Source organism: Pleurodeles waltl, chromosome 10, assembly GCF_031143425.1.
Source record: "Pleurodeles waltl isolate 20211129_DDA chromosome 10, aPleWal1.hap1.20221129, whole genome shotgun sequence".
NCBI classification, from domain to species: domain Eukaryota; kingdom Metazoa; phylum Chordata; class Amphibia; order Caudata; family Salamandridae; genus Pleurodeles; species Pleurodeles waltl.
In genome coordinates, this window is record NC_090449.1 from 425,178,111 (window position 1) to 425,202,374 (window position 24,264).

Here is a 24,264-nt window from a genome sequence, read left to right on the forward strand (position 1 = left end):
TTCGGTATATGTTTTCTTACCAACCAGATTTTCGGATAGCCAGGCAAGAGGCCAGCGTGATCCCATGGAACCTGTTCTTTCAGTAAAGAGGGTAAGCCTCCCTATGTGTTATTAGCATGGCTTGCTTCGCACCCACCTGGTCACTGAGTGTTGCACAGTTTATCACAATTTGTTTTCTTCATCACAAATCTATCACTCTCTAGTACTGAGGGAGTGATTTTTTACAGTGCTAATTCGAGCCTTTTTCCCCTGATTTAGGGTGACTAGTAGGAAAGAGAAGCCAGTCCGGTTTGACCTCAGTAAGTGACTGATGACGCCTTGACTGTGAACAGTAGTCAGCAGGAGTATAGGTACTTTGATATTGTGAGAGTGATTTTTTGATTTAGTAGGTCCTGAAGAAGCGTCACTGGATCCTGTGGGACCATCATAGACGCGAAACATGTCGACTGCATACTAATGAGGAGTGGATTATTTCCACCATCCTCTTTTCTTAAATGTTTTGTGTGAGTGTCCGAGCATTACCTCTGTTTCCACTCCCTACATTTTTTTTAATCTTGACCATTTCCCAATAGCAAGCAATAAATCATTGAGTGAGGGATGTGAGCCAGTTTTATCCTTATCTTTCTCTCTCTAGTGGATCTGCCCTTTTCTCGGATCCATATTAGGTCCCACGGCATCATCGAATATATAAAAAGATCTCCGGCAAAGAGCCCCCCTTCGGGGGGTGCCCGTCAGACATTGCAGCGCCGGTCTGACGAGGAGCTGTCCGATGATGAAGCATGACACCAACTAAGGTGTGTGAGGACCATTACTCCTGAAATTCAGGACTCCTTTTCTTTTCTCTTATTCGGAACAGTGTACCACTTTATATTTGCATTATTTGGAGCAGCCAGATGCAGGAGAGGAATGGGAGGGGTCTGAGGACCCTTTAGAATCAGGATTGCAGCAGGACTGGTATGAGGATCTAGGGGAGGCCAGTGGACTGGACACATCTCAATATACTGGTATGCTCTCTCCTCCTAATGTGGCTACGGAGGAGGGGGCTTCCTTCGCTATGGTGGTGCGTAGGGCAGCTGAGGTCTTGGACCTAGATTTGCCTACAGTGCCAGTCAGGACGAACATCCTGACAGAAGTGCTTCAGCCGGGGGTGTCAACATTGGATCCGTTGTTGCCCTTCAATGAGGTTCTTACAGACGTCCTTCTGGGTACGTGGTCCAAACCCAGCACAGGGGCTCCTGTGAATAGGACGGTCGGCCGCCGCCTTAGACCCGCTCCCAGCGACCCTAGTTTCCTGACACAACACCCCACTCCTGAGAGCTTGGTTGTCCAAGCCTCTACTTCCCGTGGTGCCTTCCCTTCCCCTCCCCGGGATAGGGAATCCAAGAGGCTGGATCAGCTTGGGAAGAAGATGTTTTCTTCCTCCAGCCTGGCATTGAGGTCTGTAAACACCTCTTGCCTATTGGGCTGTTATTCCCATACTTTATGGGATACAGTGGCGCAAGTGCTGCCCCAGGTCCCAGAGGGCGTACGGGACACTCACCCAGGCTGTAAAGGATGGGAGAGATGCAGCCAAGTTTACAATCCGGTATGGCTTGGACACGACCGACTCGCTGGGCAGAGCGATTTTATCGTCAGTGGCCCTACGTCGCCACGCATGGCTACGTTCTACTGGTTTTTCAGGGGATGTCCAGTCCAGCTTGATGGACATGGCCTTTGATGGCTCTCGGCTTTTTGGCGAAAAGGCAGACTCCGCGCTTGAGAGGTTCAAGGATTCTCGAGCCACGGCCAGATCTTTGGGCCTTTCAGCGCCGGCACGATAGCAGTCTGTCTTTCGCCCCTTTCGAGGCTTCAGGAGGGGTGTGTTACCACGCCAGCCACAGTTTAGCCACCGTCCTCAGGCTTCACAGCATCCTGGAAGAGGACGTGGTCGTGGTCGTGGTACCATCAGACCCAGAGGGTCTGGCCAGAGGTTGGCCGCCACACAGCCCCCCTCCACTGCGCCCAAGCCCTCCTAGTGTGGTTCTGCGGGATCACGTCCGTCCAGTTGGAGGGAGGATTCGTTTTCATCTCCCTCACTGGCTTTCCATCACCACGGACAAGTGGGTCCTGCAGATCATACAGAAGGGCTACTCCCTTCCCTTCTAGTCTTTCCCTCCTTCTATCCCTCCGACAAAGGAATGGCTGATGGAGGACCATCTAGCTTTGCTCCGTGAGGAAGTTACGGCTCTCTTGGCCTAGGGAGCCATAGAAAGAGTCCCTGATATTCCTATCCTGCCAAGCCACAGGTGTTACCTGCGGTTCAAGGTGGGCCACGAGCACTTTCAGTTTACCGTGCTTCCTTTCGGTCTCACCAGTGCCCCTCGGGTGTTCACAAAGGTGATGGAGGTGGTGGCAGCTCATTTGCGCAGGTCCGGGATCTCAGTCTTCCCCTACCTGGATGATTAGCTGTTGAAGGCTCCTACGCCCCAGGCTCTCGTCACCCACCTCCAGACGACGGCGGACCTCTTGCATTCACTGGGGTTCACTATAAATTTGCCGAAGTCACACCTGACTCCCTCTCAGAAGCTCTCTTTCATCGGAGCTGTTCTGGACACAGTGCAGTTTCGGGCTTATCCTCCCGATCAGCGGGTTCAGGATATTCAGGTTATGATTCCGATGTTTCGGCCTCTATCCTGGATCTCGGTGAGACAGACTTTGAGGCTGCTGGGACTCATGGCTTCCTGCATCCTGTTGGTCAAGAATGCCAGATGGTGCATGAGGGCTCTGCAGTGGGACCTGAAGTTCCAATGGGCACAGCATCAGGGAAATCTTACCGACGTGGTTCATATCTCGGAGAGGGCTGCAGAAGATCTGCAGTGGTGGTTAGTGAACTGCGAGTGGGTCAAGGGCAGACCCCTCTCCCTTCCCCAACCAGATCTAACGGTAGTGACAGATGTGTCACTTCTGTGATGGGGTGGCCATCTGGGGGAGGTGGAGATCAGAGGTCACTGGTCTCCAGCGGAATCTGGGCTCCACATCAACTTGTTGGAGCTTCGGGCGATTCGGCTAGCATTAAAAGCATCTCTTCCTGTTGTGAAAGGGAAGGTGGTGCAGGTGTTCACGGACAACATTACCGCAATGTGGTACTGCAACAAGCAGGGCGGTGTGGGGTCGTGGACCCTTTGTTAAGAGGCTTTACGCCTCTGGACATGGCTGGAACAGCAGGGCACGACCCTGGTGGTTCAACACCTGGCAGGTTCTCTGAACACCAGAGCAGACAAACTCAGCCAATAATGCTTAGAAGATCACAAATGGTGTCTCCATCCGGAGGTGGCGCAAGGACTCTTTCAGCACTGGGGAGAGCCTTGGTTAGATCTGTTCGCCTCCGCAGAGAACGCGCAATGTCAGCAGTTTTGCGCGTTGGAGTTTCCAAGGGGGCTAACGCTAGGCGACGCTTTTCGTCGCGAGTGGAGTTCAGGCCTCCTGTACGCTTTTTCGCCTATACCACTTCTGCCCAGAGTTCTCAAGAAAATCAAGAACGACCGGGCCCAGGTAATCCTTGTGGCTCCGGATTGGGCACGGAGAGTTTGGTATCCAGAGCTTCTCAAAATGAGCATCGGTCCTCCAATCAGGCTGCCTCTTCGGGAGGATCTTCTGTCGCAGCAGCAGGGGAAGGTTCTCCACCCGAACCTGTCAACTCTGTGCCTTCATGCGACAGTTGATGGTTTATGACCTCCCTCCCGAGGTCTGTGATGTCATTCTGGCAGCCAGGCGTCCCTCTACTAAGTCGATCTGCGCCTGCCGTTGGAAACGTTTTGTTTCTTATTGTTCAGAGAGGTCTATTGATCCTCTTTCTTCTTCTCTTTCTAACATCCTTTTGTTTAGTTTGTCTCTCGCCCAGCAGGGTTCCTTCTTGGGGACTCTTAAGGGCTATCTTGCAGCCTTATCGGCTTTTCTTCAGTTGCCTGATCAACCATCTCTGTTTAAATTACCTATAGTACAGATGTTTTTGAAAGGGCTTGTACATCTGTTCCCGCCTGTTCCTTTCGTTATGCCCCAGTGGGATCTTAATTTGGTTCTTACCTTCCTTATGTGTGCTCCTTTCGAACCCTTGCATAACTGTCCTCTCATGCTGCTCACTATTAAGACAGCCTTTTTGGTGGCAATTACATCTGCCAGGAGAGTGAGTGAGCTGCAGGCTTTATCTTCTAAACCTCCTTATCTCATGATATATCCTGACAAGGTGGTGTTAAGAACTCGTGCCTCTTTCCTCCCCAAGGTGGTGACCCCTTTCCATCTGGGTCAAAATATCACCCTGCCCACCTTCTTTGCACCACCGCATCCTTCTAAGGAAGAGGAGCGTCTCCATCAACTAGACCCAAAAAGACCGTTATAGTTCTACCTTGACCGTGCTAAAGAGTTCCGGGTGGACGACCAACTCTTTGTGGGGTACGTTGGTGCAAAGAAGGGTTGGGCAGTACAGAAACGATCCATTTTGCGCTGGGTCGTTCTCTGTATAAAAATATGCTACGCTTTGGCGAAGAAGCAGCCTCCCGAGGGCTTGAGAGCTCATTCCACTAGGGGGAAAGCTCCTACCACTGCGTTAGCACGTGGTGTACCGGTGGTGGACATCTGTCAGGCCGCAACTTGGGCTTCTTTACACACGTTTGCGAAGCACTACTGCCTGGATAGAGAGGTGAGAAGAGAGGGGCATTTTGCCCGTTCTGTCTTGCAGGACTTCCTAGTATAACAAAAAAAAAAATAATACATCTCCTTCGGACCCACCGCCATGGGTTATAGCTTGGGTATCTATTCTAAGGTAAGGAAGCTGCAGATAGAATTCTCTATCAGATGAACAAGTTACTTACCTTCGGTAACAAGGTATCTGGTAGAGACTCTATCTAGCTGAAGATTCCTTACACCCGCCCAAGCCTCCCAGCTCTGGGGAAATTTTTGCTCATGTGGATATGTGTATGTATATGTTTCTATGTGTACATATGTATATTTTTGATTTTGGCAACTTTTGCCTTTCTTATAGGCATGAAAGTGTTTTTACTCCAAACAGTCACAGAGGTTAAAAGTGTATTGGTTGGTTGTAAGGAAATGCCTCCTTGGCATGGTTACCCCCTGACTTTTTCCCTTTGCTGATGCCAAGTTATGATTTGAAAGTGTGCGGAGGCCTGCTAACCAGGCCCCAGCACCAGTGTTCTTTCCCTAACCTGTACTTTTGTTTCCACAATTGGCACACCCTGGCATCCAGGTAAGTCCCTTGTAACTGGTACCCCTGGTACCAAGGTCTCTAAGGGCTGCAGCATATCTTATGCCACCCTGGGGACCCCTCACTCAGCACAGACACACTGCTTGCCAGCTTGTGTGTGCTAGTGGGGATAAAAAGACTAAGTCGACATGGCACTCCCCTCAGGGTGCCATGCCAACCTCACACTGCCTCCAGGTATAGATAAGTCACCCCTCTAGCAGGCCTTACAGCCCTAAGGCAGGGTGCACTATACCATAGGTGAGGACATAAGTGCATGAGCACTATGCCCCTACAGTGTCTAAGCAAAACTTTAGACATTGTAAGTGCAGGGTAGCCGTAAGAGTATATGGTCTGGGAGTCTGTCATGCACGAACTCCACAGCACCATAATGGCTACACTGAAAACTGTGAAGTTTGGTATCAAACTTCTCAGCACAATAAATGCACACTGATGTCGGTGTACATTTTATTGTAACATACACCCCAGAGGGCACCTTACAGGTGCCCCTTGAAACCTTAACTGACTACCCGTGTGGGCTGACTAGTTTTAGCAGCCTGCCACACACCAGACATGTTGCTGGCCAAATAGGGAGAGTGCCTTTGTCACTCTGTGGCTAGTAACAAAGCCTGTACTGGGTGGAGGTGCTTCTCACCTCTCCCTGCAGGAACTGTAACATCTGACGATGAGCCTCAAAGGCTCACCCCCTTTGTTACAGCACCCCAGGGCACTCCAGCTAGTGGAGTTGCTGCACCCTCCGGCCACGGCCCCACTTTTGGCGGCAAGATAATGATAAAAACAAGGAGGAGTCACTGGCCAGTCAGGACAGCCCCTAAGGTGTCCTGAGCTGAGGTGACTCTGACTTTTAGAAATCCTCCATCTTGCAGATGGAGGATTCCCCCAATAGGGATAGGAATGTGCCCCCCTCCCCTCAGGGAGGAGGCACAAAGAGGGTGTAGCCACCCTCAGGGCTAGTAGCCATTGGCTACTAACCCCCCAGACCTAAACACCCCCCTAAATTGAGTATGTATGGGCTCCCAGAACACAGCAAGATAGATTCCTGCAACCTAAGACGAAGGACTGCTGAGCTGAAAAACCTGCAGAGAAGACGGAGACACCAACTGCTTTGGCCCCAGCTCTACCGGCCTGTCTCCCCACTTCTAAAGAAACTGCTCCAGCGCACCGTTCCACAGGGTCCAGCGACCTCTGAAGCCTCGGAGGACTGCCCTGCATCTAGAAGGACCAAGAACTCCTGAGGACAGCGGCTCTGCTCCACAAAGACTGCAACTTTGCAACAAAGAAGCAACTTTGAAATAACACACGTTTCCCACTGGAAGCGTGAGACTTTGCACTCTGCACCCGACGCCCCAGGCTCCACTTGTGGAGAACAAACACTACAGGGAGGTCTCCACGGCAACTGCAAGCCCGTGAGTAGCCAGAGTTGACCCCCCTGAGCCCCCACAGCGACACCTGCAAAGGGAATCCTGAGGCTCCCCCCTGAACGCGACTGCCTGCTTCAAAGACCCGACGCCTGGTAAGGACACTGCATCCGCAGCCCCCAAGACCTGAAGGATCCGACCTCCAGTGCAGGAGCGACCCCCAGGTGGCCCTCTCCCTTGCCCAGGTGGTGGCTTCCCCGAGGAGCCCCCCCCTTGCCTCCCTGCATCGCTGAAGAGACCTCTTGGTCTCCCATTGGATTACATTGCGAACCCGACACCTGTTTGCACACTGCACCCGGCCGCCCCCGTGCCGCTGAGGGTGTACTTTTTGTGCTGACTTGTGTCCCCCCCGGTGCCCTACAAAACCCCCGTGGTCTGCCCTCCGAAGACGCAGGTACTTACCTGCTGGCAGACTCGAACCTGGGCACCCCCTTCTCCATTGAAGCCTATGCGTTTTGGGCACCACTTTGACCTCTGCACCTGACCGGCCCTGAGCTGCTGGTGTGGTAACCTTGGGGTTGCCCTGAACCCCCAACAGTGGGCTACCTTGGACCCAACTTTGAACCCCGTAGGTGGTTTACTTACCTGCAAAACTAACAAACACTTACCTCCCCCAGGAACTGTTGAAAATTGCACTGTCTAGTTTTAAAATAGCTATATGCCATTTGTGTGAAAACTGTATATGCTATTTTGCTAATTCAAAGTTCCTAAAGTTCCTAAGTGAAATAGCTTTCATTTAAAGTATTGTTTGTAAATCTTGAACCTGTGGTTCTTAAAATAAACTAAGAAAATATATTTTTCTATACAAAAACCTATTGGCCTGGAATTGTCACTGAGTGTGTTCCTCATTTATTGCCTGTGTGTGTACAACAAATGCTTAACACTACCCTCTGATAAGCCTACTGCTCGACCACACTGCCACAAAATAGAGCATTAGAATTATCTTTTTTTTGCCACTATCTTACCTCTAAGGGGAGCCCTTGGACTCTGTGCATGCTATTTCTTACTTTGAAATAGTACATACAGAGCCAACTTCCTACATTGGTTCTTCCATGACTCTGCGTTTGTAGCACGTGAAGTTGTGGAAAAGAACTGACATACGCACGCCGAGACGGCATCTATATAGACAACCGTGACGTCATAGACGGCTCCAACGACGCTGATGACGCACGCGGAGCTGGTCGACGCACATGGATCCGAACGGCGGCGTCCGATGGCGCGCGCGCAGGGTACTGCTCAGAAATAACTTCGGAATCGAAGCTGACGCCAGGGAATTCTAAGGTAAGTAATCTGCAGCTAGATAGTCTCTACCAGATACCTCGTTACTGAAGGTAAGTAACTTGTTCTTTTGGACCCCTCTGGCTGCTCTCGCTCAAAACAGCATTTCGCGTTGCAATATAATCTGCCTGGAGGGTGAGTGAGCTGCACTTTGTCATCTAAGCCTCCCTGCTTGTCTATATTTCCAGACAAACTGGTGCTTCGCACTAGAGCCTTTTTTTACTCCCGAAAGTGGTGACACCATTTAATGTGGGCCTACTCTGTCCCCTTGCCCTGTTTCTACACTCCTCCAAATCCCTCTAAAGAAGAGGAGCGTCTTTCATCTGGACACAAAAAGAGCATTGTCAAACTACTTGAATGCACAAAAGTTTTCCGGGTGGACAACCAACTCTTCGTGGGGTATGTTGGTGTGAAGAACGGTCTGGCAGTGAAGAAATGAATCATCTCCAGATGGGTCATTCTCTGCATCACAATCGGCTACGCATTGACCAAGAAACAATCCCCTGGGGCTACGGGCTCATTACACCAGAACCAAAGCTGCGACCACTGCGATTGAATGTGGAGTCCCAGTTCGGAATATCTGTCAGTCAGCAATGTGGTCATCCATGCACATGTGTACTAAACACTTCTTCCTAGACAGTCTGGTTCACAAGTATGGGCATTTTGCCTGTTCGGTCCTGCAGGACATCTTAGTTTAGGTAGTTCTTCTGCAGCCCCGCCACCAGGGATGGTTTGGCTTTGGTATCTATTCAAAGGTAAGGCATCTGCGTCCAGATGTCTTTATCAGATGAACAAATTACTTTCCTTTGGTAATACCCTATCTGGTAGAGACAATGGGGGTCATTTTGACTTTGGCGGTCTTTTGTCAAGACCGCTGAGGGACCGCCGTGCTGAAGACCGCCAGTGGTGGCGGTTTTCCGCTCGGCGTATTATGACTGTTGGCAGTCCTCCGTCCTTTTACGGACGGAGAGCCGCCAACAGCCATACTGGCGGTCGGCGCGGAAGTGGAGGTACCTCCACCGCTCCGTCAACAGAACACCGCCCACCAAATCACGTCCTGTGATTCGGCGTGGCGGTGTTCTGTTGACGGAGTGGTGTCGGCGGGGCAGCCCCCATGGATCCCGTCCCCTCCCGGAGGATCAACGGACCGGGTAAGTTGATCGTCCGTTAGGGGAGGGGGGTGGGGGGGTGTTGTGTGTGTGTGTGTGTGTATGTAGATGGGGGTGTGAGTGCGTGTATGCTTGCGGGCGTGTTGTGTGTTTGGGAATGAGTGCATGTATGTCTGTAGGTATGTCTGTATTGATGTGTGCGTGTATGTTTGTATGTGGATGTGCGTGTCTGACTGTGTGTGGCTGTTGGCATGAATGTCGGTGTGTGTGCGTGTATGTGTGTTGGTGGTGTGTGCGTGTCGGGTGTGGATGAGTGATGTGATGTTGGGGTAGGGGTGGGGAGGGGTGTCCTGCCACCTTTGGGGGGTGGCAGGGGTGGTGGGGGGTGTAGGGGAGGGAGTCAGGGTGGGAGAGACCCCTATCAGTGCTAGGGAAGGAATTCCCTGGCACTGATAGTGCTTACCGCCATGTATTTCATGGAGGTTCCAAAACGCATGAATTCCATGTCGGTCAGCCGGGTCCAAATACCGCCGCCGGCGGTGTAGTGACGACTGCCGGGCTGGAGACCCAGGTCTCCAGCACAGCGGTCATCTCCGCCCTGGCAGGCGGAACGGAGAAGAGGCGGATGACCATGGTGGTAACCGCCATGGTCATAATTGCAAAAAATTGACCGCCAGCCTGTTGGCGGTCTTACCGCCGCTTCTCCGCCGTCCGCCAGGGTCGTAATGACCGCTAATATCTAGTTTCAGATTTCTTATCGACCCTCCTATCCTCCTCGCTCTGCAGGCAGATTTCTAGGGTTAAGAATACTCCTTTCAAGGCCCTAGTTTGGACACATAAGTGTCAGTGCACTTCATGGGTCTGCGCTCCTGGCGCAGGAAGTCGTGAAAAAGTAACTGACCGTCAGCGTGTCGAGGTGGCACCTATAAAGGTGAGGCAGACGTCACTTTCTGTGCGCATGCCTGTAGGAGGCCTGGTGTGTGGTTGGTACCCAAGTTACTTACACCTTATACCAGGTCCAGGCATACCTTATTAATGTAGTGTAGTCAGTGTCTAGAAGCCAGGCTCTCTAGAGATAGCTGTGGATGAGCAGCTATGGCTTATCTAGGAGACATGCAAAGCTCCTGCAATACCACTGTAGTCACACACAGTACTTAAACACATGAAAGAAAACACCCAGTGTTAGAAAAATAAAGGTACTTTATTTTGGTGACTGTAGGAGGCTGGCCTGGTTTGCAGTGGGTACCTTGGGTACTTACACCTTAAACCAGGTCCAGTTATCCCTTATTAGTGAAGTAGTAGTGTTCTAGCAGCTTAGGCTGATAGTGGTAGCTATAGCAGAGCAGCTTAGGCTGAGCTATGAGACCTGCAAAGCTCATGCATTACCACTTATAGTTACACAGTACTTACACACACGTAAAGACAATACTCATTGTTACCAAAAATAAAGGTATTTATTTTTGTGACACAGTACCAAAAATATCTTAGAGACAATACTCCTTCTGGAGGTAAGTATTATACACAATATATACAATAGACACCAAAATTAGACAAGTACATAGTCATAGAACAATGCAAACAATAGGAAATGCTATAGAATGCAATGGGAGAAAATGGGTCTGGGGCAACACAAACCATATACTAAAAAAGTGGAATGCGAATCACGAATTTCCCCCCCTAGACAAGTGTAGTGTGTGCAGAATCGCTGGGAGAGTAAGAATACAGTAAAGGTAAGCAAATTACCCCACCCTAGGGCCAAGACAAGCAGGAGTAAAGTACTGCAAGTTTCCTTAGGACACACTACACCTTGTGATTGGGATTTTGCAGCAGCCAACCAAGTCTGCAAAGAACAACTGCTGGATTCCTGGACGTGAAGACCTGCAAAGGAAGGGGACCAAGCCCAGAAGTCAAAAGAAGTTCCAGGAAGGACAGGAGTCCCTGCCAACCCAGAAGAGGGTGCAAAAGAAGAGTCTTCGGTTAGTCGAAGACTGCAGGAATGCACCCTAGGAAGATGCCAGCGGATTCCTTCATGATGCAAAAGCTGTCCTACGGCGTGAAGATCGTTGCAGATGAGATTTTGTGTTGGACGGCGCCAACAAGCCTTGGCTATGACAAAAGTGCGTTTTGCGTCAAAATGTCACTGGATGGACCCAGGAGGGACCTGGGGGCCTTTATTCTGTGTGAGCAAGTAGAGGGGGCTCTCAGCACTTTAGAGAGCCCTCAGGATGCCAGCCAGCACCCCCAGGAGTCGCAGGATCCGGGGGCAAAGGAGGTGCAAACGCGGTTGATGCAGCACAACAAAAGAAGGTCCCATGCCGCCAGAGAACAACTCCGCAAGTTGCGCGTTGCAGGATGGAGTGCTGTGCACGAATGAATTTCGCAAAGAGTGCACAGAGGCCTCAGGAGGTGAAGAAGATGCAGGACACAGGGGTACTGTCGCTCTCAGAGAAGGCAGGGTCTTACCTCCCTCCAAATTGCGTCAGCAGGTCCTCAGGACAGTCGGTCGATGATGTCCACCCTCTGTGTCCTTAGGAGCATGCTCGTCGCTGTGAGAGGAGTCCCAGGGTGCCGGTCGTCGTCTTGGAAGGTGCCTGCTTGGAGCATGGGAGTGACTCTGCCACTCCACAGGAGATTTCTTCGTTCCTTCTGGAGCAGGATGAAGACAGGAAGTCCCCAGAGCGTGCACACTGTGGAAACTGGTGCAGTAGCTGACTTGGAGCTGAGGTTGCAGATGAACAGTGTCGCTTGTAGACACTTTGTTGCAGGTACAGCGTTTCTTGGAGCAGGATGCGGTCGATCGAGGTCAGAAAAGTCTAAAGTTGTTGCAAAGGATTCCTGAAGGAAACTTGCAAGTAGAATCTGAAGAGATCCCACAGGAGAGACCCTAAATAGCCCCGAGAGGGGGATTGGCTACCTTATCAGGTATGGACCTATCAGGAGGGGTCTCTGACGTCACCTGCTGGCACTGGCCACTCAGAGGCCTCCATAGTGTCCCCACACCTTGGAAAACAAGATGGCTGAAGTCTGGGACACACTGGAGGAGCTCTGGCCACCACCCCTAGGGTGGTGATGGTCAGGGGAGTGGTCACTCCCCTTTCCTTTGTCCAGTTTAGCGCCAGAGCAGGGGAGAAGGGGTCCCTGAACCAGTGTAGACTGGTTTATGCAAGGAGGGCACACTCTGTGCCCTTCAAAGCATTTCCAGAGGCTGGGGAAGGCTACCCCTCCACAGCCTGTAACACCTATTTCCAAAGGAAGAGGGTGTAACACCCTGCTCTCAGAGGAAATGCTTTGTTCTGCCTTCCTGGGACTGGGCTGCCCAGACCCCAGGAGGGCAGAACCCTGTCTTTGAGGTGGCAGCAGCTGTAGCTGCAGTGCAAGCCTCAGAGAGCTGGTATGGCAGTACTGGGGGTCCATTGTGGAGCCCCCAAGATGCATGGAATTGGCTCCCAATACCAGATTTGGAATGGGGGGAAAATTCTATGATCTTAGACATGTTACATGGCCATATTCAGAGTTACCATTGTGAACCTACACATAGGTATTGACCTATATGTTGTGCACTCGTGTAATGGCGTCCCTGCACTCACAAAGTCCCGGTAAATGGCCCTGAAGTATGTGGGGGGCACCTTTGCTAGTGCAAGGGTGCCCTCACACTTAGTAACTTTGCATCTAACCTTCAGCAAGTGAAGGTTAGACATAGGTGACTTATAAGTTACTTAAGTGCAGTGAAAATGGCTGTGAAATAGTGAGTGCACTATTTCACGCAGGCTGCAATGGCCGTCCTATGCAAGTGTTTGTCTGAGCTCCTTATGGGTGGCAAAAGAAATGCTGCAGCCCATATGGATCTCCTGGAACCCCTATGCCCTGGGAACCTTGGCACCATATTATAGGGACTTTTAAGGGAGGTCCAGTGTGCCAATTGAAATCGGTAAATTAAGTCACTGGCCTAAAGTGACAAATTTAAAAGCAGAGAGAGCATAAGCACTGAGGTTCTGATTAGCAGAGCTTCAGTGATACAGTTAGGCACTACACAGGCATACACATTTGGCCATAAACTATGAGACTGGGGTCCTGGCTAGCCGTATCCCAGTGAGACAGGCAAAACACATTGACATATAGGTTTGTGTCTATGAGTACTGGGTTCCTGGCTAGCAGGATCCCAGTGACACAGTAAAAAGACACTGACACACACTCAAACAGGCAAAAGTGGGGGTAACCATGCTAGAAAGATGCTACTTTCTCACAGTGACACAAATACCAAAAATACCATAGAGGCTATACTCCCTTAGGAGGTAAGTAATACACAAGTTATATACACTAGTATGCAGAAATAGGCATAAAAACAGTTAGAAAACAGTGCAAAATAGTGTAAATCACAATAGGAAATAATGGCCCTAGGGGGAGCACCAACCATATACTTAAAAAAATGGAATGCTAGAGTCGGTCCCCGACCTAGGTAAGTGGACTGTGTAGAGGGGAGCTGGGAGTTCTAGGAAAGCCCAAAAGTCAGTACCACAACACCCCCAGCGACCAGGAAAAAATCAGTGTAAATTCCCCAGAATACCCACTTAGAAGAAAAGAAGAATAATGCAAAGCCCAGAAGAGACTGCAAGACACCAACACTGGATTCCTGGACAAAAGGATCTGTGGAAGAAGGGGACCAAGTCCAGCCAGCACAGCAGATTCCAGGAATGGCAGTATGTCCCACGCTGGAAGGAAGATTGTAGTCTGGTTTGCGTCTTCGGATTCTGCCAACAAGCCTTGGCACATGCAAAACTCGCGGTTGACGGAAAGTGGTGCTGCCGGGGACCAGGAAGAACCAGGTGGACTCTACCCTAGGAGGGTGAGTCAGAGGGGACCCTCAGCGACACAGAGAGCCCACAGAAGCACAGGCAGCACCCACAAGACGGGGACACAGAAGTCGAAGAAAGAGCGCATGCAGCACTATGAAAAGGAGTCCCAGGCCGCATGTACCACTCAGGAAGCTGTGCGTTACAGTGTGGAGTGCTGGGGGCTGGAGCTTCAAGATGCCTGAAGATCCCTTGGAAATTATGCCAACAAGCCTTGGCAGCTGCAAATGACAAGGTGTACGGGGTACTATCCTGCGTGGGAAGGCAAGGGCTTACCTCCACCCAAGTTGGACAGCTGGAAGAGAGGACCGTCGGGAGTACTTCAGTCCACCACCTGTGTTGCGGTATACACGCGGCTCAGCAGGAGAGGGGATCCATGCAGCCAGTCGTCGTTGCAATTGGTGCCTGCAGATGCAGGGAAGTGACTCCTTCACTCCAAGAGAGATGCCTTCTTCTTTGCGGTGCAGACGTAATACGGGCTGTCCTCAAAGGATGCACAACCAGGGGAATGTTGCAATTGCTGGAAGGAGCCGTGGGGACAATGTTGCAGGCAGTCTTGCTTCTTTGTTGCAGCTTATCAGGTCCTGGAGCATCCAGATGCAGTTTCTTCGGTCAGAAGTCGAAGTGAAGTTTTCAGAGGAATCCTGCTGGAGTCTTGCAAGCCGAATCTGAGGAACCGTCTAACAGAGAGACCCTAAATACCCCTGAAAGGGGGATTGGTCACCTAGCTGGGTGACCACCAATCAAGAGGGGGCTTTGACGTCACCTGCCTGCACTGGCCACTCACATGCTCCCAAAGTTCCCTGCCAACCTTGAATCCAAGGTGGCAAAACCCAGGGACCCTCTGGAGGAGCTCTGAGCACCATCCCTGGGACTGTGATGGACAGGGGAGTGGTCACTCCCATTTCATTTGTCCAGTTTCTTGCCAGAGCAGGGACTGGGGGGGGGGGGGGGGGGGTGCCTGAACTGGAGTAAACTGGTTTATGCAAGGAGGGCACCTAGTGTGTCCTTCAAAGCATTACCATTGGCTTGGGGAGGCTATCCCTCCCAATCCTGAAACACCTATTTCCAAAGGGAGAGGGTGTTACCCCCTCCTTCTCCCAAAGGAAATCCTTTGTTTTGCCTTCCTGGGCTTGAGCTGCCCATGCAACAGAAGAGCAGAAACCTGTCTGTGAGGTGGCAGCAGCTTGGGCTACCTGGAAACCCTCCGAAGGCTGTAGGAGCAATGCTGGGGGTCCTCTAAGGAGCCCCCAAAGTGCATGGAATCATACAACCAATGCTTGGAAAAGCATTCCAGCATGTTTGATACCAAACATGCCTATGTTCGGAGCTACCATTATGTAGCTTGACATAGGTATTGACCTATGTCCAGTACACGTTTAAAATGGTGCCCCACACTCACGAAGTCTGGGGAAAATGGGCTTCGAGCTCGTGGGGGCGCCTCTGCTAGTGCAGGGAGGCCCTCATACAGGTACTTTGTACCCTGCCCTCTGGGTTAGAAGACCTGCTATAGGGGTGACATATAAGTGACCTGGTGCAGTGAAAAGTGACAGTGAAAGAGTGCTTGCACATTTTCACGCAGGCTGCAATGGCAGTCCTGCAGAACCCTTTTCTTGGGCTCGTTATGGGTGGCAAAATATATGCTGCAGCCCATAGGGATCCCCTGGAACCCCAGTGCCCTGGGTATCATATACTAGGGACTTACAGTGGGGCACCAGTGTGCCAATTGTGGAATGAAATACAGAGTTTTGGCATAATTCCTAGGGTCCTGGTTAGCAGGATCCTAGTGAACACAGTCAAACACACTGACATCAGGCAGAATAAGGGGGATAACCTTACCAAGAAAGAGGGTACTTTCCTACAATGTCCCCGCTACGCAGAGCCTACCAACACCCAGCAGGGGTACTGCTCATGGAAAATCTTCAGAATCAAGTCTGATGCCTGGGAAATTTAAAGGTAAGGAATCTTCGACTAGATATTGTCTCTACCAGATAAGGCTTTACCGAAGGTAAGTGACTTGTTCATTCACTTCTGAACTTGTGCATGCTTATTTTAAGGGTGCTTCAGCAGCCCCCACCACCCTACTTCCAGCACCTGTGGCATGGGCGTGAAATTGAAAAGAGGGTTCTGTAAGTTAGGCTATTAGTGAAGAGCACTGACCAAAATAAGAAAGCTTGTAGACAAAACATTTTTCCACAGTCATGCAAGATTAATAAACTGATGCTGGCAATGATAAGTAGAATCAGTCAAGCAGAAAGATAAGAGGCAGGAAATCTCTTCCAAGAAGTACACCATATTTAGTGTTTACTCCAAGGAAGACCACTGAAAACACATGTAATCATGTGGAGCACCTCACAAAAAAAGAAAAGAGTTCCCAGAAAGTGAGCATTCTTGGAAGAATGCAAGGAGCCAGTCAGAGAGGTGTGGTAAACAGGCTATGCTCCACAGGAGGGACAAAGCTATGCTGGACAGCCTAAAACAAACAAAGCCAGCAAATAGAAAGCAAGCAAATGTGAGTTACAAAGCCAATAGAATGCAATACAAAGAGGGCATTCGTAGAATGTCCCCAGTATGTCTTTGCAACCAGACAACTGAACTTCTTGGTAGGCTTCAACCTTAAAAGAGTGACTTAGGTGCACAGACAATGGCTCCTGTAGGAGGTGGGCAACAGGGAGGCTGTTGTAAGAGCAGTGTCGTTGAGTATGCAAGAAAGGAGAATGAGATGAAGGGGAAAGAGAAGGAGCTTTTCAAGACCAGGCAGTTGTGGCATACCAGGGCTGCAGCAAGTGACTAGCAGGGAAAAACAGACAACGAGGAATGCTTTGAGTGTTCAGTGCAGTTTCAAATCGATACATTGAATGTGACAAAAAGTGTGATTGCATGTACTTTTGAAAGTAGATTAGTCTCTTATGAATTGAAAAATAGGCTCTGATGCATTGAAATGGAAGTGCTCCTTAGGAGACAGAATAGTACACTAAACAGCCAATAGCATATGGTGAAAGAGTAATACTCCATGGAGGAGATCCAAATCCCGCTGCATTTAAACATCTCGGTATTGGTAACAGTAGGCTTTGCAGACACCTGTGTTGTCAAGCCAGACTCAAAAAGTACTATGGTCTTAGTTAGGTTTTGGTGGAGTGGAAGAAACTCTAAAAACTGGGTGCCACCCCCAGCCTAGTAGAATCTGCTCTTCACCCATTATGTTGAGAGTCGGGGAAACCTCTGGGTTACCGTCTGGGGAGCCCCCAATGGCTTTGCTAGTAGTAACCCCTGACCTCAAATGTCACATGCTCACTGGGTCACAGTGAAGGTCATCGCACCCAATTGAAGGTGGGATGACAGTCACTTATTTTCCCTGCTTATGGTTGCCATATTAGTTATGGTGAAAACGGGCTGCAAAAATATTAAATGGCCCCCATTCGCAGGGGAAAACCACCATGCTTGTCAGGGCCATTTAATATTTGCTCAGAAAAATCTAACTCCCTCTTTGGCAGTTTGTTTTCTGTGAACAAACAACTTTTCCAAGTGGGTGCTTTAAGCATACTTCCCACATCGCAAACATTATTGTTGGTAAGGGAGCTGCAATGGTATGTCTTCCTTTACATCAGGAAGATCAATCTGGGTGGCCCTCTACCAAGGGAGTAGAGAACACCCCTCTGCTAATTGGCAGGACTCCAGCCAAATGCTAAATGAGGGCCCTTTGATCAATAAGAAAGAGCTAGGAGACATAACATTGGACAAGCAGCAGTAGTAAAGGGCATATGTAATGAAGGACACTGTGTAAAAGAGACATGGAGTGATATAAACAGCCGTGAGGCAATCACAACAAAAATGGAGCAATGAAATCTCCAGTTAGGTAATTTAAAAAAAAAACACAAGCCAGTTAAAAAAAATAAAAAGGGTAGTCCGTAAAAGAACCCAAGAGCAATAATTGGGACATATTGTTATGAAGAAGGGCCAACATCTTTGATAAACGGATTTGAGCGTGAAATAAGACAGGTGGCAATAAAAACGCTAAGTTTTTTTTTCCCAAAAAAGCTGTAAAATTTTAATTTTTGTTCTCTGTTTATCTTGAAAAGCCTCAAATGTGACCAATGCTCCTTTATACCATAACCTTTATTGCTAGATCCATTGGAAGCACACCTGAACAATTGCTCTCCCAAGTGTAGTGTAGGCTACTGTGGGATGCAAGAGTGCCAGTTTGGATTACCCTAGAGATGGCTTTCCACTTGAACCCTGATGTCTATGCTACATAAAGCTCTGAGTGGCTAGGGTGGTGGGAGTGTATGTTTCTCACAGCTACAGCCCACTCTCTTTAGATTCCCTTTTGAGTTTTTCCTAGTTAACAATCTAATTTACAGATGTTTACAGTGTTTTCTATACTGACAAGCATATTGCCTTTCAACTTCTTCTGAAGTCTTAATCTGATAAACGTCTAGCTGCAGATTTCTTACCTTAAAATTCCCTGGAGTCCGCTTCGAAACTGGAATTTTTCTGCTCAGCAGTACCCTGCGTGCGCCGTCGGGTGGCGTCATTCAGATCCATGTGAGTCATCCGGCTCTGCGTGGCGTCGCCAGCATCGTTGGAGCGGTCCGCGACATCACGGTCTTCTATATAGACACCACCCCGGCGCAAGTATGTCAGTTCTTTTCCTTCCGCGGTGGTTAAGCGCAGTTCTGCTAAGAGCTCCCCTTTTTTCTTCGACGATTTTGTCAAGGTTTTTTGATTGTTTGAGATGTCTTCGAGAAAAACAGGATTCAAGCCGTCTGGTGCATGTCATCACACCGTCAGTCATGGATCCACACCGACTGTGTCTCTGGTGTCTGGAAAAGGACCACAATTGACGTCGTATTCCGACAGTCGGGCCATGGCTCCGAAGGACTTGAGAGAGAGAGAGATCTCTCAAGCTTCTAGCGGCCCGACAGCCGTCTTCGGTCGGCGTGACTCCAAGGAGGTCACGGTCCTGCAGTAGGAGGAGGTCGCAGCACCGCTCCAGGAGCCCCAAGTCCTCTTCCTCGCATTTGAGGTCATCAGGGCAGTCCGGTAAGAGGCACAAAAAGAAGTCCAAGCGGACTTCCACTTCGCCACGGCCGACGTGGCGTCTAGGGAATGTCGGCGTTCTGAGCGTGGCTCCGCAGAGCCGTCGCCAGGGCTGACAATGCGTCTTTCCCCTTTTCCGGGGACCGGAACGACCCCCAGCTCAAATTAAAGAATTTTATGAGGTTATGCGCCTTGTTTTTGAGCGGGCTGCACCCTCAGGTGGGTCTTCCGGACCCCAGGGGCCCCATCGGGTTTGACGTCTGTAGCTTCGACCTTGGTGCCGTTGGGGACCCTGGGATCCAATAGCGGATCCGGACCGGCTCTGGTCTCTCAGTCGACCTCCTCCGTCACTGGGTCCGACATCGATGCTTACTCCGCCTGTGCCCACTGGTGGTGGTAGGCCATCCTCATTCTGGATGATCCGGAGCCGGAACGGTGACGTACGATGCTGATTCAGACTTCAACGGCCCGATTAGGCCCAGATCATTGCCTGAGCCTTATTCTGAACAGCCAGGCACAGGAGAGGAGTGGGAGGCGTCTGAGGACCCTTTAGAGTGTGAATTGGAGCATGAACAGGACTGGTTTGAGGATCTAGGGGAAGCCAGTGGACTGGATAACTTCTCCAGATACTGGCATGCTCTCTTCTCCCAATGTGGGTATGGAGGAAGGGGTGGTGCATAGGGCAGCTGAGGTCTTGGACCTAGACTTGCCTTCCTGGCACAGTCAGGACGAATCTCCTGACGGATGTGCTTCAGCCAGGGGTGAGCTGATTTTGCCCTTCAATGAAGCCCTAACAGATGTCCTTTTGGGAACATGGTCCAAACCCAGCACAGGGGCTCCTGTGAATAGGACAGTCTGCCAGCGCCATAGACCTGCTGCAAATGAACCTAGTTTCCTCATCTAACACCCCACCCATGAGAGCTTGGTGGTCCAGGCCTCCACTTCCCGTGGTGCCTTCCCTTCCGTCCCTCCGGATAGGGAATCAGAGAGGCTGGACCTACTTGGAAAGAAGTTGTTTTCTTCCTCCATCCTGGCATTGAGGTCAGTAAACACCTCTTGCCTATTGGGATGTTTTTCTCATACTTTATGGGATGCGGTGGCACAGGTGCTGCCGCAGGTCCCAGAGGTTGTACGGGACACTCACCCAGGCTGTCAAGGATGGGAAAGAGGCAGCCAAATTTACTTTTAGGTGTAGATTGGACACAACCGAATCACTGGGTAGAGGTATTGAATTGACAGTGGCCCTTCGACGCCACACCTGGCTACGTTCTACTGGCTTTTCAGGGGATGTCCAGTCGAGTTTGATGGATATGCCTTTTGATGGCTCTTGCCTTTTTGGTTAGAAGGCAGACTCTACGCTTGAGAGGTTCAAGGATTCTCGAGCTACGGCCAGATCCTTTGGCCTTTCTGTGCCAGCTCGTCAACAGTCTGTCTTACGTCCCTTTCAAGGCTTCGGAAGGGGCGTGGTACCACGCCAGCTACAAGTTAGCCATCGTCCTCCAGCTTCACAGTATCCCGTGCGAGAACGAGGTCGTGGTACTGTCAGACCCAGAGGGTCTGGCCAGGGGTCGGCCACCACACAGCCCCTCTCCACAACGCCCAAGCCCTCCTAGTGTGGTTCTGCAAGACCCTGTCCATCCAGTTGGCGGGAGGATTCAATTTCATCTCCCTCACTGGCAATCCATCACATTGAACAAATGGATCCTGCAGATCATACAGAAGGGCTATTCCCTCCCCTTCCAGTTTTTCCCTCTCTCTATCCCTCCGATAAAAGAACAGCTGATGGAGGATCATTTGGTTTTGCTCTGCGAGGAAGTTACAGCTCTCTTGGCCAAGGGAGCTAAAGAAAGGGTCCTGATGTCAGAAGAAGCCAGTGGTTGTTATGCCCTCTACTTTCCGATTCTCAAAAAGAACACACGCCTTCGCCCTATCCTGGATTTAAGGGACGTCAATCTCTTCCTCAAAAAGGAGAAATACAAGATGCTCACTCTTGCTCAGGTCTTGTCTGCCCTAGACCAGGAAGACTGGATGGTAGCGTTGGACTTGCAGGATGCGTATTTTCACATTCCCATCCTGCCCACCCACAGGTGTTACTTGCGTTCAAGGTGGGCCACGAGCATTTTCAGTTTACCGTGCTCCCTTTCGGTCTCACCAGTGCCCCTTGTGTTCACGAAGGGGATGGCAGTGGTGGCAACTCATCTGCGCAGGTTAGGGATTTCAGTCTTCCCCTACCTAGACGATTGGCTGTTGAAGGCTCCGATGCCCCAGGCTCTCGTCACCCACCTCCAGACGACGGCGAACCTCCCACAGTCGCTCGGGTTCACTATAAATGTGCCGAAGTCACACCTGACTCCCTCTCAGAAGCTCATTTTCATCGGAGATGTTGTGGACACAGTGCAGTATCGGACCTATCCTCCCGAGCAGCGACTCCAGGATATTCAGGTTATGATACCTATGTTTCGGCTTCTATCCTGGATTTCGGTGAGAGACTCTGAGGCTGTTAGGACTCATGGCTTCCTGCATCCTATTGGTCAAGCATGTCAGATGGCATATGAGGGCTCTGCAGTGGGACCTGAAGTTCCAATGGACACAGCATCAGGGAAATCTTAGCGACGTGGTTCAGATCTCGGAGGGAACTGCAAAGGATCTGCAGTGGTGGTTAGTGAACTGTGATTGGGTCAAAGGCAGACTCCTCTCCCTTCCCCAACCAGATCTCACAGTGGTGACATATGCGTCACTTCTAGGATGGGGCGGCCATCTGGGAGAGGTAGAGATCAGAGGTCTCTGGTCTCTGGCGGAATCCGGGCTCCATATCAAGTTGTTGGTGCTTCGGGCGATCCAACTAGCATTAAAGGCATTTCTTCCTGTTGTGAAAGGGAAGGTAGTGAGGTGTTCACGAACAACACTACCGCAATGTGGTAATGCAACAAGCAGGGCGGTCTCAGTTCCTGGACATAGGCTGCCCACCGTTGGGTGTTCAGGGCAACCCCAAAGTTACCACACCAGCAGCTCACGGGCGGTCAGATGCGGAGGTCAAAGTGGTGCCCAATACACATAGGCGCCTATGAGAACAGGGGTGCTCCGGTTTCGGTCTGCCAACAGGTAAGTACCCGCGTCCTCAGGGGGCAAACCAGGGGGGGTTTGTAGAGCACTGGGGGGACACAAGTAGGCACACAAAACACACCCTCAGCTGCACAGGGGCGTCCTGCATTGAAGGATTGGGTAAAATACAGGCGGCATCTCTATGATGCCCGCTGTGTGCATTTTGTAATAAATCCAGCACTGGCATCAGTGTGGGTTTATTATTCTGAAAAGTTTGATACCAAACTTCCCAGTATTCAGTGTAGCCATTATGGAACTGTGGAGTTCGTTTTTGACAAACTCCCAGACCATATACTTAATATGGCCACACTGTACTTACAATGTCTAACAATGGACTTAGACACTGTAGGGGCATATTGCTCATGCAGCTATGCCCTCACCTGTGGTATAGTGCACCCTGCCTTAGGGCTGTAAAGCCTGCTAGAGGGGTGACTTAACTATGCCACAGGCAGTATTTTGTGTGAATGGCACCCTGAGGGGGATGCCATGTCGACTTTGGCTTTTTCTCCCTACCAGCACACACAATCTGCAATGGCAGTGTGCATGTGTTAGGTGAGGGGTCCCTAAGGGTGGTACAACACACGCTGCAGCCCTTGGAGACCTTCCCTGGTCACAGGGCCCTTGGTACCACTGATACCTTTTACAAGGGACTTACCTGTGTGCTAGGGGTGTGGCAATTGTGGAAACAATGGTAAATTTTTAGTGAAAGAACACTGGTGCTGAGAAGTGGTTAGCATGGTCCCAGCACACTTTTCAGTCAAGTCAGCATCAATATCAGGCAAAAAGTGGGGGGTAACTGCAACAGGGAGCCATTTTCCTACGGAAGCGTTTTGTATCATATTGTACAGAGAGGTCTATTGATCTTCTATCTTCTCTTTCTAATATCCTTCTGTTCATTCTGTCACTCGCCCAACAGGGTTCCTCCTTAGGGGCTCAAGGGCTGTCTTTCTGCCTTATTGGCTTTTCTTCACTTGCCTGATCAACAGTCTTTGTTTAAGTCTCCTGTTGTACAGAGATTCTTAAAAGGGCGTGTACTTATGTTTTCACCTATGCCTTTTGTTATGTCCCAGTGGGACCTCAATCTAGTGCTCACTTTTCTTATGTGTGCTCCTTTTGAGCCTCTACAAAACTGTCCTCTCCCCCTGCTCACCATCAAAACAGCCTTCTTAGTGGCGATCACATCTGCCAGGAGAGTGAGTGAGATGCAAGCTTTATCATCGAAACCGCCGTATCTCACGATATATCCTGATACGGTAGTCCTCAGAACTCGTGCCTCTTTTCTCCCCAAGGTGGTGACCCCTTTTCATCTGGGTCAAAATATCACCCTGCCCACCTTCTTTGCTCCACCGCATCCCTGTAAAGAAAAGGAGCATCTCCATCGGCTGGACCGAAAAAGAGCGTTATCCTTCTACCTTTACCGCACAAAAGAGTTCCGGGTGGATGACCAACTCTTTGTGGGTTACGTTGGGTCAAAGAAGGGTCAGGCAGTCCAGAACCAAACCATTTTGTGCTGGGTCGTTCTCTGCATTAAAAATTTGCTACGTTTTGGCTAAGAAACAGCCTCCTGAGGGCTTGAGAGCTCACTCTACCAGAAGGAAATCTGCTACCACTCCATTAGCTCGAGGCGTGCCGGTACTTGATATTTGCAAGGCGGCAACGTGGGCTTCCCTGCACACATTTGCAAGACACTACAGCCTGGATAGCCAGGTGAGGAGAGAAGGGCATTTTGCTCGCTCGTTCATGCAGGACTTCCTTGTATGAAGTATATTTTGGCAGCCCACCCCCAGGAGTTATAGTTCGGGTATCAATTCTTAGGTAAATAATCTGCAGCTAGAAGTCTCTATGAGATGAACAAGTTACCTACCTTCAGTAACAAATTATCTGGTAGAGACTCTATTTAGCTGCAGATTCCTTACACCCACCCAAGCCTCCCGGTTCTGCAAATATATACATTCTGTTTTTCATATTTTTCCCTTTCTCAAGGGCATGTCTTTTTACTCAAACAGTCATAAGAAAAGTAAATAAGTGTTGGTTCTTACATGACTCTGCGCTTCTGGTGTGGGAAGTTGTGGAAAAGAACTGGCGTACGTACGCCGGGGTGGTGCCTATATAGAAGACCGTGATGTCCAGACGACTCCAACTACAATGTGGACGCCACATGGACCTTGAAGAAGGACATGGATCCGAACAACGCCACCCGACGGCATGCGCAG

At 50.2% G+C, this 24,264-nt stretch overlaps 1 protein-coding gene across 3 annotated transcripts in view; it reads left to right on the forward strand.

Annotated features, from left to right (window-relative positions):
- The window catches only part of WDR90 (WD repeat domain 90), a 1,338,149-nt gene that overhangs the window by 709,695 nt on the left and 604,190 nt on the right, over positions 1–24,264 (forward strand). The window lies entirely within an intron of this gene.